We start from the raw sequence: 13,152 nt of genomic DNA, 5'->3' as shown, positions 1-13,152 counted from the left end.
GTTCTGGAAGTCCTAGCCACGGCAATCAGAGAAGAAAAAGAAATAAAAGGAATACAAAATGGAAAAGAGGAAGTAAAACTGTCACTGTTTGCGGATGACATGATACTATACTTAGAGAATCCTAAAAATGCCACCAGAAAACTGCTAGAGCTAATTAATGAATATGGTAAAGTTGCAGGATACAAAATTAATGCACAGAAATCTCTTGCATTCCTATACACTAATGATGAAAAATCTGAAAGAGAAATTATGGAAACACTCCCATTTACCATTGCAACAAAAAGAATAAAATACCTAGGAATAAACCTACCTAGGGAGACAAAAGACCTGTATGCAGAAAACTATAAGACACTGATGAAAGAAATTAAAGATGATACCAACAGATGGAGAGATATACCATGTTCTTGGATTGGAAGAATCAACATTGTGAAAATGAGTATACTACCCAGAGCAATCTACAGATTCAATGCAATCCCTATCAATTACCAATGACATTTTTTACGGAGCTAGAACAAATCATCTTAAAATTTGTATGGAGACACAAAAGACCCCGAATAGCCAAAGCACTCTTGAGGCAAAAAAATGGAGCTGGAGGAATCAGACTCCCTGACTTCAGACTATACTACAAAGCTACAGTAATCAAGACAATATGGTACTGGCACAAAAACAGAAACATAGATCAATGGAACAAGATAGAAAGCCCAGAGATTAACCCACGCACCTATGGTCAACTAATCTATGACAAAGGAGGCAAAGATATACAATGGAGAAAAGACAGTCTCTTCAATAAGTGGTGCTGGGAAAACTGGACAGCTACATGTAAAAGAATGAAATTAGAATACTCCCTAACACCATACACAAAAATAAACTCAAAATGGATTAGAGACCTAAATATAAGACTGGACACTATAAAACTCTTAGAGGAAAACATAGGAAGAACACTCTTTGACATAAATCACAGCAAGATCTTTTTTGATCCACCTCCTAGAGTAATGGAAATAAAAACAAAAATAAACAAGTGGGATTTAATGAAACTTCAAAGCTTTTGCACAGCAAAGGAAACCATAAACAAGACGAAAAGACAACCCTCAGAATGGGAGAAAATATTTGCAAATGAATCAACGGACAAAGGATTAATCTCCAAAATATATAAACAGCTCATTCAGCTCAATATCAAAGAAACAAACACCCCAATCCAAAAATGGGCAGAAGACCTAAATAGGCATTTCTCCAAAGAAGACATACAGACGGCCACGAAGCACATGAAAAGATGCTCAACATCACTAATTATTAGAGAAATGCAAATCAAAACTACAATGAGGTATCACCTCACTCCTGTTCGAATGGGCATCATCAGAAAATCTACAAACAACAAATGCTGGAGAGGGTGTGGAGAAAAGGGAACCCTCTTGCACTGTTGGTGGGAATGTAAATTGATACAGCCACTATGGAGAACAATATGGAGGTTCCTTAAAAAACTAAAAATAGAGTTACCATATGACCCAGCAATCCCACTACTGGGCATATACCCAGAGAAAACCGTAATTCAAAAAGACACATGCACCCGAATGTTCATTGCAGCACTATTTACAATAGCCAGGTCATGGAAGCAACTTAAATGCCCATCAACAGAGGAATGGATAAAGAAGATGTGGTACATATATACAATGGAATATTACTCAGCCATAAAAAGGAACGAAATTGAGTCATTTGTTGAGACGTGGATGGATCTAGAGACTGTCATACAGAGTGAAGGGTCCTGCCAGAGCAAGAACCATGGCTTATTTTGGGGAAGGAAAAGGACCCATCCACATGGATAATGTGAAGTGCACAGGAAATGAGAGGTCCCTGGCTGACTGTATCAAACAAGATATTGGAAGACACAACTGCCGCCACGGTGAAGATGCAGGAGTTATTTGTGATTATTTTGGCAAGAAGGCATCAGGTAACAGTAATAAAGAGTCTCTCTATCTGTTTGTGGTTTGAGATTACTGCACCGTCGGCAGAAGCGGATCATTGGTGGCAAAAATTCTTTAAGGGGTTGTTGGCCTTGGCAAGTGTCCCTCCGGCTCAAGTCATCCCATGGAGACGGCAGACTCCTTTGGGGCCACGCTCCTGAGTAGCTGCTGTGTCCTTACAGCAGCACACTGCTTCAAGAGGTATGGTAACAGCACTAGGAACTATGCTGTTCGGGTTGGGGATTATCATACTCTGGTGCCGGAGGAGTTTGAAGAAGAAATTGGAGTTCAGCAAATTGTGATTCACCGGGAGTATCGGCCAGACAGCAGCGACTACGACATCGCCCTGGTTAGGTTACAAGGACCAGAAGAACAATGTGTCAGATTCAGCAGCCACGTTCTGCCAGCCTGTTTGCCACTCCGGAGGGAGAGGCCACAGAAAACAGCCTCCAATTGTTACATAACAGGATGGGGCGACACAGGACGAGCCTACTCAAGAACTCTACAACAAGCAGCGATCCCCTTACTTCCCAAGAGGTTTTGTGAAGACCGTTATAAGGGTCGATTTACAGGAAGGATGCTCTGTGCTGGAAACCTCCATGAACACAAACGTGTGGACAGCTGCCAGGGAGACAGCGGAGGACGACTCATGTTTGAACGGCCAGGAGAGAGCTGGGTTGTATATGGGGTGACCTCCTGGGGATATGGCTGTGGAGTCAAGGATTCCCCTGGTGTTTATACCAAAGTCTCAGCCTTTGTACCTTGGATAAAAAGTGTCACCAAACTGTAATCCTTCATGGAAACCTCAAGAAAATAATATTTAAAGAATCTGTTGGAAACTTTCCAACATTGGCATTTAGTCAGAGATGCCAACTAACGGGAGTGGAGATCCATATTTCTGTGTTTTGTGTTGTGATAAGAACTGTGTAGCCCTTCGCTGCTTGAGAATTTGTGATGTGAACATTTTGGTTACAGATACCTCAGTGTAGTAATGATTATCCTTATTTAGCATTGTTGCCTACCCAAATTAGTTTAATGGACACTAAATTCATTATTCTCATGAGTCTTGTCTCTGCCTATTTCTCAGCATTCTCCAGAGATTTTTGTATATTGATTGTGCAGTCAGGCTGTTTTTACATTTATTTGGATTGAGAACTCCTTTATAACTCAATCAATATGGTATATATTCATATAAAGAGCCTACATTTGACACACAAAGAAAATACTCTTTACTCAAAATAAGAGTGGCACTGTTTTGTGTTCATGTAATTTTTTAAGCTCAGATTTTTTTCCTTAGGCTGATAAAAAAAATCAGACCACATCTTTCTGGCCTTTCGTGAGAAAATTGAAGGCCAAAAAAGATAAAGGAATTCTATTATAAACAGACTGGAAAGGAATATCATTGTCACAATACATTCCTGAATGAAGCCTTTGTACCAAGCACTATGGCAACTAAAGAGAAAAACATTCTAGCTACCTTGTATGTTGTTAGCACAATTCAGCATTCCTGATAACATAATAAAGAATGCCTTCAAATTGTTTAATGCAAAAAAGAAAAAAGAAACAAAAGAGTATATACTACATGATTCCATTTATAAAAAGTATAGAAATACGACAATATAATCTTTGTTGTTAGAAGTAAGGATCATGACTGGGGGACTGGGGTTGGGGTGGTAAACAGTGACTGGAAGGCCAACACAGGATAGCTTCTAGAGTGTTAGTCATGTTCTCTTTCTTGACCTGGGTGCTGATTACATGAGTGTGTTTAGTTTGTGAAAAGTCATTGAGCTATACATGAGTAACATGTATATATATTTATGCAAGAAAAAGTTTTTAAAAATCTATAGCTGGGTTTTTCTTACCCTTATTTTGATAAATGAAATTAAGAATCCTATAAGTGTGGAAAAATAGGGGGAAAGAATAATATGTTCAATCTTTGGTACTCTGAGTTTCAGAGTATAGTGTGAAACACTAAAGCAATGGTATACTGTAGACATTAGTTGAATGAGCTGGTTTCTCAGAAGAATGATTTGTACCAGAGCTTCATGGAAACGAAAAGGGAACTTGTTCTTCCTCTCTTTTTGAAAATACACTTTGCAGAACCAGCACAGAAAGTTAATTATCCCTTTAACATCAACATTTGCTTCTGAGCAAATCTCCTTTTTCTTCTGTTCCTCATGTGTATTTCTGCAGCAATGTTTTCCTGATGACAACTGCTCCTAGTTGGCAAGGGGCGGGCTATTTTTAACTATTATGTACATACTCTCATAGCATACACAGATATTCTAAATTCTTCATGCATTGAGACAAAGACTAACTAGCTGTTCACCATACCCATTTCCTCTTCACCCTGGGCACACAGTGAGATTACCATTCCCAGGCTTCCTTGTAGTTAGAAATGGACATGAGCTTTGGTTCTAGACAGTACAGAGTGAGTTGAAGTGATGGGTGCCACTTCCAGATCTGACCCATCAAAATCTCTCACATGTAATCCTCTATGCTCTTCTCCCTTCTGCCAGCCTGAAGCAGACAAGTATGGCAACCTTGGAAGTCATCTGATGAAGATGGAAGAATCACAAATGGAGGGGTCCTAGGTCCTTGAATGTCTTCTAGCAGAGAGCCACTCATTGAACAGAAATACCTATTTTAAACACTATGAGATGAAGAAATAAACTTCAGATGCCACGTTCTCTAATTAGCCTTTCCAGATATATTCCCACATGAAGAGAACTCTACATATACCTTCTGCCTCAGGTTCTGACAGCACTTTATTTGTACCGGTGTTACTCTGTGCCTTCTATTTTGATCAAGTGTACTCCTTTCTACTAGACTAGAAGTTTTGAGTGACAAGAATTAACCACTTAGTTTCCAATTGAGAAGTTAAAGTGTTTCTAAGAATTTTTACTCAGGCACTCAATACTTGTAGAATTAATGAAATAAATAAATGCATGTTGGATGAATTGATTCATACATGGACAGATGGATATGAGTGGCAAGGTAAGGAGGAGATGCCTGAGATTTGAAGCCTGGCAAAAATGGAGAAAGCTGGTTAGTATTAATGAAAATAAGAAAGTCAGAGAAGGGGAAAACAATCTTTGGGTGTTCATTCATACATTCATTCTCCCCATTCATCCTTCCACTCATCTCATCCTCCCTCAATGAAAACAAACAGCAACTCTGGTAATATAATAAGATAGCATTGCTCTGTGCACTTTTCATGGAGTAATTCATTAAGTCTTCATAACAACCCTATTATGTGGGCACTATTATTTCACCCATTTTACAGATGAGAGAAACTTAAGTAGCTTGTCAAAGCCACTTAGGTAGCAGTGAAGCAGAAACTCAGACCCAGACAATCCCAGTCTAGAGTCCAAGTGCTCAATCACTATGCTATAGCAACATGCCAGCCATGAGTTTCCTCATGGAGCTACAGAGAAGAGTAAGGAAACAACCTTCTTTAAAACTTCATCATGTAATAAACTAGTAATCTCACTATGATGCCTAGGGTGACATACACTGTACTGGAGATGCAAAACGTGCTGTGAGGGGGGTGGACCAGGAAAGAAAGCTTGAGATATTTCATCCAGAAGGTGACATTTAAGCTGGGCCTGGAAGATGAGCAGCATAGGTCTGTACAAGGTGAATGGGGATACTGGAGAGAGTCAAGCAGACAGATTACCAGGAGCCAAGGCACACAGAGAAAGTGTTCCCGTGTGGCAAGAGTATCTGGACGCTTGCAGTTGGGAGGGAGTGAAAAGAAACAAAACTTTAAAGGAAGTTTTCACCCAGAGCATAAAGAGCCTTGATTTCCAAGTTAAAGGACTGCTCTTTGGCTGGTAGGCAATTAAAAGTCACTGAAGAGTTTTAAGTGATGAAATAGCAAAATGAAATCTGTGCTGAAGAAAATTCTCCTGTGCTGTATGGAGTAAAAATCATGGCGTGGAGAGATATGAGATGCAGAGTGAATTGAATGGTGCTCGCCGAAAATTCATGTCCACCTGGAACCTCAGAATGTGACGTGATTTGGAAATAATGTCTTGGCAGATGTATTGATGGTAAGAATTGATATGAGATCATATTGGATTAAGGTGGGCCCTAAGTCTAATGAAAGGCTTCTTATAAGAGACAGAAAAGGACACAGAGAAGAAGGGAACATGAAGATGGAGGCAGAGACTGGAGTGATACATCTATAAGCCAAGGAATGCCAAGGAGAGCTGGCAACACCAGAAGCCAGGAAAGGTGCATGGGACAATTTCTCCTTCAAAGCCTCGAGAAGAAACCAACTCTGCTGACACCTTGATTTCAGATTTCTGGCCTCCTGAATTATGAGAGAAAAAATTTCTGTGGTTTTAAGCCACCAAGTTTGTGGTGATTTGTTATGGCATTCCTAGGAAATTAATACACATGGAGGTTAAGTGGCTCTTGCCCTAGTCTAGGAGAGAAAACAAATCCTGAATGGGGATGAAGGTACATGGACAGAGAGGAGAGGCCAGATTAAAGAAATGAAGTCAGAATGGACCGAAAATGGACACTTGTTATTTGAGGAAGAAATGAGGAGAAACATCAAAGATGGTTTTGTGGTTTCTATCTGGGTCATTAACTGAGACTGAGAATATAAAAGGAAGAGCTGATGTGGAAGAAGTAAGTCAGACTTTGAAAATAAAAGTCATACATTTTATTGTTCCTTAAACTTTGCATTTAAAAGCAGATAGGTAGGCTATTAGGCTTTCTCTGTGCACATTAGATTAGGAAGGAAGGAAGGAAGGAAGGAAGGAGGAAGGAACGGAGGGAGGGAGGGAGGGTTCCTTAAAGTCCTTCAAATTATTAGGCTATGTGGTATAGTTTGAAGAACAATATCTGGCTTATAGCAGACACTCTTGAATCATAGTCCAGAAGCCAAAGTATAAAGCTGAACATTTCAAAAGTACCTGGACAACTCCCAATTTCATTTCTCCAAACCAACCACAATTATAGATTACATGTGAGATATATCTGTGTCATTGAAAAAATAACAATCCACAGCATCACTGTCATTTTTAGAACAGGCATGATATTTTTGAGGTGGGACGAACACTCTAAAGTTGATGGTGAAGAGTGGGTCCCTGGCATGCGGAGGAAGAGGCAGGAAAAAACTGGTCAAATAGTGTAAAGGAGAGGGTTGAAGGTCTATTAGAGAAACTGGAAAACATATCAGAGTTTGCTTTTCAGACTCAGAAAAACTGGGTGGATCAAACTACTCTTGCTCAGCCCCATTTGTGTCTTGGATCCATGCATGACTGCCCATGATTCATAAAATGACAGAAACAAAAAATAAAAAGAATTATAATGGTAATATTTATAGTTAATATAACTAAGGACTTCATTTTATATTTAACTGACTCCACAAATCATTATCAAAACATAAATGACTCAGATGATACTTTCAGTATGGTTTTCATGAGCGTCCTAAGGATTACTATGAAAGATTATGCCAAAACTACATTTTTTTTAATGTGACTAGGCACTAAAGTATATATTAGGATAAATAATTATTCATTTTATTCATTGGGACATATGACAGATTTGTACCAAACCGTAAACCGGAAAAGTTTACAGGATTCATTTTTTTTTCTTTTTGTTATGAGCCATACATGAATCTTCCTCTTATAACTACTTGCTCAGAAAACATAAAGATTAAAAAAAGCACTTTAACCAAATTGGAAAAACAAAGCTTGTTTATCTATGAAATGTAGAGTGCAGCCCAAAAGAATTTTGGTTCTAAATCACCTGCATTAATTTTACTCTCTCTCGTTTTTTTAACTTTGTCTTTCTTGAATTGTTTACTACATGAAACACTCAATATCCATAGCATAGCATGTTATAATGTTAAGATCCTGGTGGAATTTGTTTTAGTTTTATTAAAGAAATATAACATTATAGGTTGAGTTGAATCCTCTTTGTACTGTCCTTGAGCCTATTTTCCTCCCCCTTCCTCCAAGAAACCATCCTCCTGAACTTGTATGGCTCTTTTTGTTTTTATGCTTTTACCCCACATATGTTTAAATCCATAAGTAACAGACAATATTGCTTTATATGTTTTAAACATGTATGTAAATGGTGTATTAACAAGATTTGATTCTTTTCACTCAACTTGGGCTTTCCAAAATCATCCTTTCTGATATATGTGTCTAGCTCATGAGGCTCACGGCTATGAAATGTCCACTGCTTTTCCATTGCCTTATCGATGAGCATTTACATTGTTTTTAAATTTTCGATATTGCAAAAAATTCAATAATAAATATCCTAAATGTCATATTACACGTAGGAGAGAGTTTTTCTAGGGTACCTTTATCTAGACATAAAACTAGCTGTCATAGAGACACATATCTTCATTTTAGCAAGGTATATCCAAATCTCTCTCTAAAGGGGTATAAACAATTTGCACTCCCCCCAGAATGACCGTGTTTATTTCTTATGGAAACTTGGCACCGTTGAACTATTTAATTTTGGTCAATTGTATAAGTGTGAAATGGTACTTCTCTGCTTTAATTGGCATTTCCCTGATTATTAATGAGGTAGAGCATCTTTTAATATTTTTATAGGCCATTTTGATTTACATTTCTGTGAACTATTTTTATATTTTGTCTGTCTTTCTATTGGGCTCTTTGTCTTTTACTTACTGTAGTGTTTTCTTCACATATTTTACTCTCAATTAAACAGTGCCAATTTTAGAAAACAAAATGATATTTATTTCTCTTTAATTATAATTACTTGTTCGTGCCAAAAAACAGCTGAATGATAGTTAAAGACTTCTTTTTCTCCCAGCTTCCTGTTCTTATATACATATTTCTTATAGTAAAGTGTTAATAAGTAGAAGTTACCATGTAATTTAAAGGTGGGTCTAGAAAGAGAATTAAGTTATTTTATCCACTATTCTCCACCTTCACATGCCCCTACACACACACACACACACACACACACATGCCACAAACACACAGAGCACACACATCAGCATGACCAACTATCCAGGTATGCCTGGAACAGAGAGGGTTCTCAGGACACAAGACTTTCATTGATAAAACTTGGAAAGTCCCTAGCAAACCAGAATCATTTGGTCACCCTAACACATACACACAACATACATATGAATTTTCCTCTAATTTCAATTGCTTTAAATTGTTAACTACATAAAACCTACTTTGTAGTCCACTGTCCCCATTTCTATGCAACATCATATCAGAGGTCCCAGCCAGTGCAATACAGAAAGAAAAGGAAATAAAAGGCATACAGATTATAAAATAAGAAATAAAACTGACTCTCTTCACTGACATGTACATGAAAAACCCCAAGGAATCTTTTAAAAAGATACTAAGGGACTTCCCTCATGGTCCAGTGGTAAAGAATCCACCTTACAATGGAGGGGACACTTTTTCGATCCTGGTCAGGGGACTAAGATCCCACATGCACCAGGGTAACTAAGCCCACATGCCACAAGTACTGAGCTCGCGTGCCTCAACTAGAGCCCGCATTCTGCAAAGTACAGAGTCCACGCGCTCTGGAACCCACGCACCACAACTACAGAGCTCACGAGCCCTGGAGCCTGCACGCCAAAACTAGAGAAGAGAAAAAAACCAGCACGCCACAACTAGAGAGAAACCCACATGCCACAACGAAAGATCCTGCATGCCTTGATGAATATACCGCAGACTGCAACTAAGACCCAAGTCAGACAGAAATAAATAAAATAAATAAATAAAAATAAATAAATCTTTTAAAAAAAGCTACTAAAACTAAGTGAGTTTAACAAGATTGCATTATAAGTGGTTAATACAACAAAAATCAACTGTATTTCTATATATTAACAACGAACAATTATAAATTGAAATTGAAAAAATATAACATTTAAAATAGCACCTGAAAACATGAAATATTTAAAAATGAATCTTCAAAATATGTGCAAAATCTATATATTGAAAACAACAAAATGCAGATTAAAAAAATCAAAGAAAGACTAAGTGAATGGACATGCAGTGTTCATGTACTGGAAGAGTTATATATAGTTAGGACAACAATTCTACTCAACTCGATCTATAGATTCAACACAGTCACAATTTTGGAATACACAATCAATTCTAAAATTTATATGGAAAGGCAAAGAAACAGAATAACCCAAACAACTTGGAAAAGAACAACAATGGAGAATTCACATTATCTGATTTGAAGATTTATTATAAAGTTATAGTAATCATGACAGTATGGAAATGGCAAAAGAACAGACACATAGATCAGTTCAACAAAATAGATACCAGAAGTAGACTCACACATTTGGTTTTAAGCAAAGGTGAAAGGTACATTTTCAACAAATGGTACTGGAAAAGTTGAATATTCATGTGCAAAAAGAGAACCAGAACTCCATACTATGCACAACATATAAAAATTAACTCAAAATGAATCATAGCACTAAAAATAAAACCTAAAGTATGAAACTTTTGAAAGAAACAGGACAAAATATTTGTGACCTTAGGTTAAGCAAAGATATCTTACATAAACTAACAAAACATAATCCACAAAAGAAAAGACTGATAAATTGAACTCCATCAAAATATAAAACTGTGTTCTTCAAAAAACACCATTAGGAAAATCAAAAATACCATAGACTGAGAGAAAATATTTGCAAAACACATATCTGATAAAGGATGTGAAGACACTTTTGATTTTACTCTAGAATTTAAATACAACTGTGAGGTCCTAGCTTGGTGGTTTTGAGAATAAGCTTTGGAGTCAGGCAGACTGGCATTCTCTCTGAAAATTGTTTTTTTCACCTGTAAAATGGAGAGAATAATGACAGCTAGTTCATGAATTATGGAGAGTAAGTTAATGTAAAATATTCAGTACAGTTTGTGGTACATACAGTCCTCAGTAAAAATATGGAATAAAATTTCCAATTCAGTAAAATTTTTGTAAACAAAATTTTATAAAAGACTGCAGGATATGAAAGTACTATAAGATACCATTCTCCTATTTTAGGATGTTTAAGTTGCTTCCAATTGTTGTTTACCATAAATAATTTTAAGAAAAATATATCTGTGATTGAAACTTTTCCTACATTTTAGATTATTTCCTTAAGATCAATTCCTAGTTTAAGGCATGTAAACATTTTCAGGGCATTTGGTAATTCTTATCTTTTCAAAAGGTTACACCTATTTCCACTCCTACCCATCAGCAAATGAGAGTTTCAGCATCATTATACCCTTTACAGCATTTATTTTTTATTTACATCCTTGTTATAGAAAATGCAATTATTATAGATATGTTTACCACTCTGGCAAGATGGTGGGCAGTTAATGAGGAACTCTGTCTCATAAAAATGCATAAATATGCTGTATTAATTTTAACAACTAAAAATATACACAGGGGCTTTCCTGGTGGCGCAGTGGTTGAGAATCTGCCTGCCTAAGCAGGCGACACGGGTTCGAGCCCTGGTCTGGGAAGATCCCACATGCCGCGGAGCAACTAGGCCCATGAGCCACAATTGCTGAGCCTGCGCGTCTGGAGCCTGTGCTCTGCAACAAGAGAGGCTGCGATAGTGGGAGGCCCGTGCACCGCGATGAAGAGTGGCCCCCACTTGCCGCAACTAGAGAAAGCCCTCGCACAGAAACGAAGACCCAACACAGCCATAAATAAATAAATAAATAAAATTAAAAAAAAATTGAGTCTATCAACATAAAGCAAGCATCAAGCCCGATTCATTAAAAAAAAAAGGTAAAATTTAACTTAAAAAATATATGTATACACAGTAAAGTTTAAGAAAAAGAAAAAACAAAATCTAAGAAACAAAGGGGAAACTCAAAGTCTGACCAGTAAAGTTTAGCAAGCACCCTGGACTATGAGTATTAAACCCAGAAATAGGCCAGAGGGCCAAGAGATGAGAATTTAACATCCATTTTGGGATAGGAAACATGGCCAGATGGAGAGATACCTGCATTAACTTTGGACCTTCAAAAGTTGCCCTTTTTATAAAAAGAGAATTAGAATTAGAAAAGCCCTAAGCAATAACTCTCAGATATATCAAGGGAATTTGCTAAATAGTCAGGAGTTAGGCAAAAAAAAAAGGTTCTGTAAGAAATCTGGACTCCAAGTCCACACCACACATGGGCATGGCATTAGGGTGACCAACTTCTCATATTTGCTAATACTCTCCTGGTTTTAGCACTGAAAATCCTGTATCTTAGGCAGTATCTCTGCCCCAGGACAACCTGGAAGTTTGATCATAGCAGACAGCATCCAGATATACACAACGCACATTTTCTAGGAAACCCAAGCCAAGTAAGTATATAAAAATAAGTCTGACCCCTGTGAGTCCCTGTGGATTCAAATGGACTCAATTATACAATCATTCTATGCACAGACTTTCACAAAGCATGGTACTGAGGACTCCTCCAGATAGAGCTGTCAGATAAAATACAGTTTACCCAGTTCAGTTTGAATATAAGTCAAACAATTTTTAAGTTGCAATTTGGGGACATACTTATGCTAAAAAATTAGTTATTTTTCTGAAATTCAAATTTAGCTGGGTATTCTGTATTTTTATTTGCTAAATTCAGCAATGAAATAAACAGCAACAAGCCACAAATAACCATGTGTCCTGGAGATAAAGTCACTCACAAAAATTTTTAAATTATATAAGGAAATGAGCCACAGTAATGGATGGTCAGTAGACACAGAAAATGCAATAATTTGTACTTCAAGAACCAGAAATTATAAAAAAAACAGACAATACAAAATAAATGCCTTAAATTATTAAAGAGAAAAGAAGGAATGGAAACTATAATGAAAGAACAGGACACTATTAAAAAGAACAGATGGATCTGTAAAGGAAACAAATAGAACTTGGAGAAATGAAAAATGTAGTCATTGAAACTAAAAACTTGAGATCTAGGTTAAACAGCAAATTAGAGGGCTGAGGAGAGTTATATGACCTTAGGCTAGTTATTAACTCTTTGTGCCTCAGTGTTCTCATTTGCAAAATAGGAATAATAATAGTACCTGTCTTACAGGGTTGATGTAGAAAAATAAATATAAAACATCAGAAAAGTGCCTTAGTTTCCAGTCAATCAAACCATAATTATTATTCAGTCATGACTTATTAAATATAAGTATCTAGAACATCCTAATACGACAGCATTCCCCAAATGTGTGGCTCAGAAAGTTAGCC

General features: G+C 37.1%; 1 pseudogene across 1 annotated transcript in view; it reads left to right on the top strand.

The window, feature by feature from the left end:
- The window catches only part of LOC309652725 (neurotrypsin pseudogene), a 56,319-nt pseudogene extending 52,822 nt beyond the window's left edge, over positions 1 to 3,497 (top strand). Inside the window, exon 2 of the transcript in view lies at positions 1,735 to 3,497. The product of the transcript in view is annotated as a neurotrypsin pseudogene (transcript). The remainder of the gene's footprint in view (positions 1 to 1,734) is intronic.
- Positions 3,498 to 13,152: the final 9,655 nt, after the last annotated feature.

This window comes from Balaenoptera physalus, assembly GCF_965194825.1.
Source record: "Balaenoptera physalus genome assembly, chromosome: X".
Classification (NCBI taxonomy): Eukaryota; Metazoa; Chordata; class Mammalia; order Artiodactyla; family Balaenopteridae; genus Balaenoptera; species Balaenoptera physalus.
This window is presented reverse-complemented; position numbering and strand designations above follow the sequence as displayed.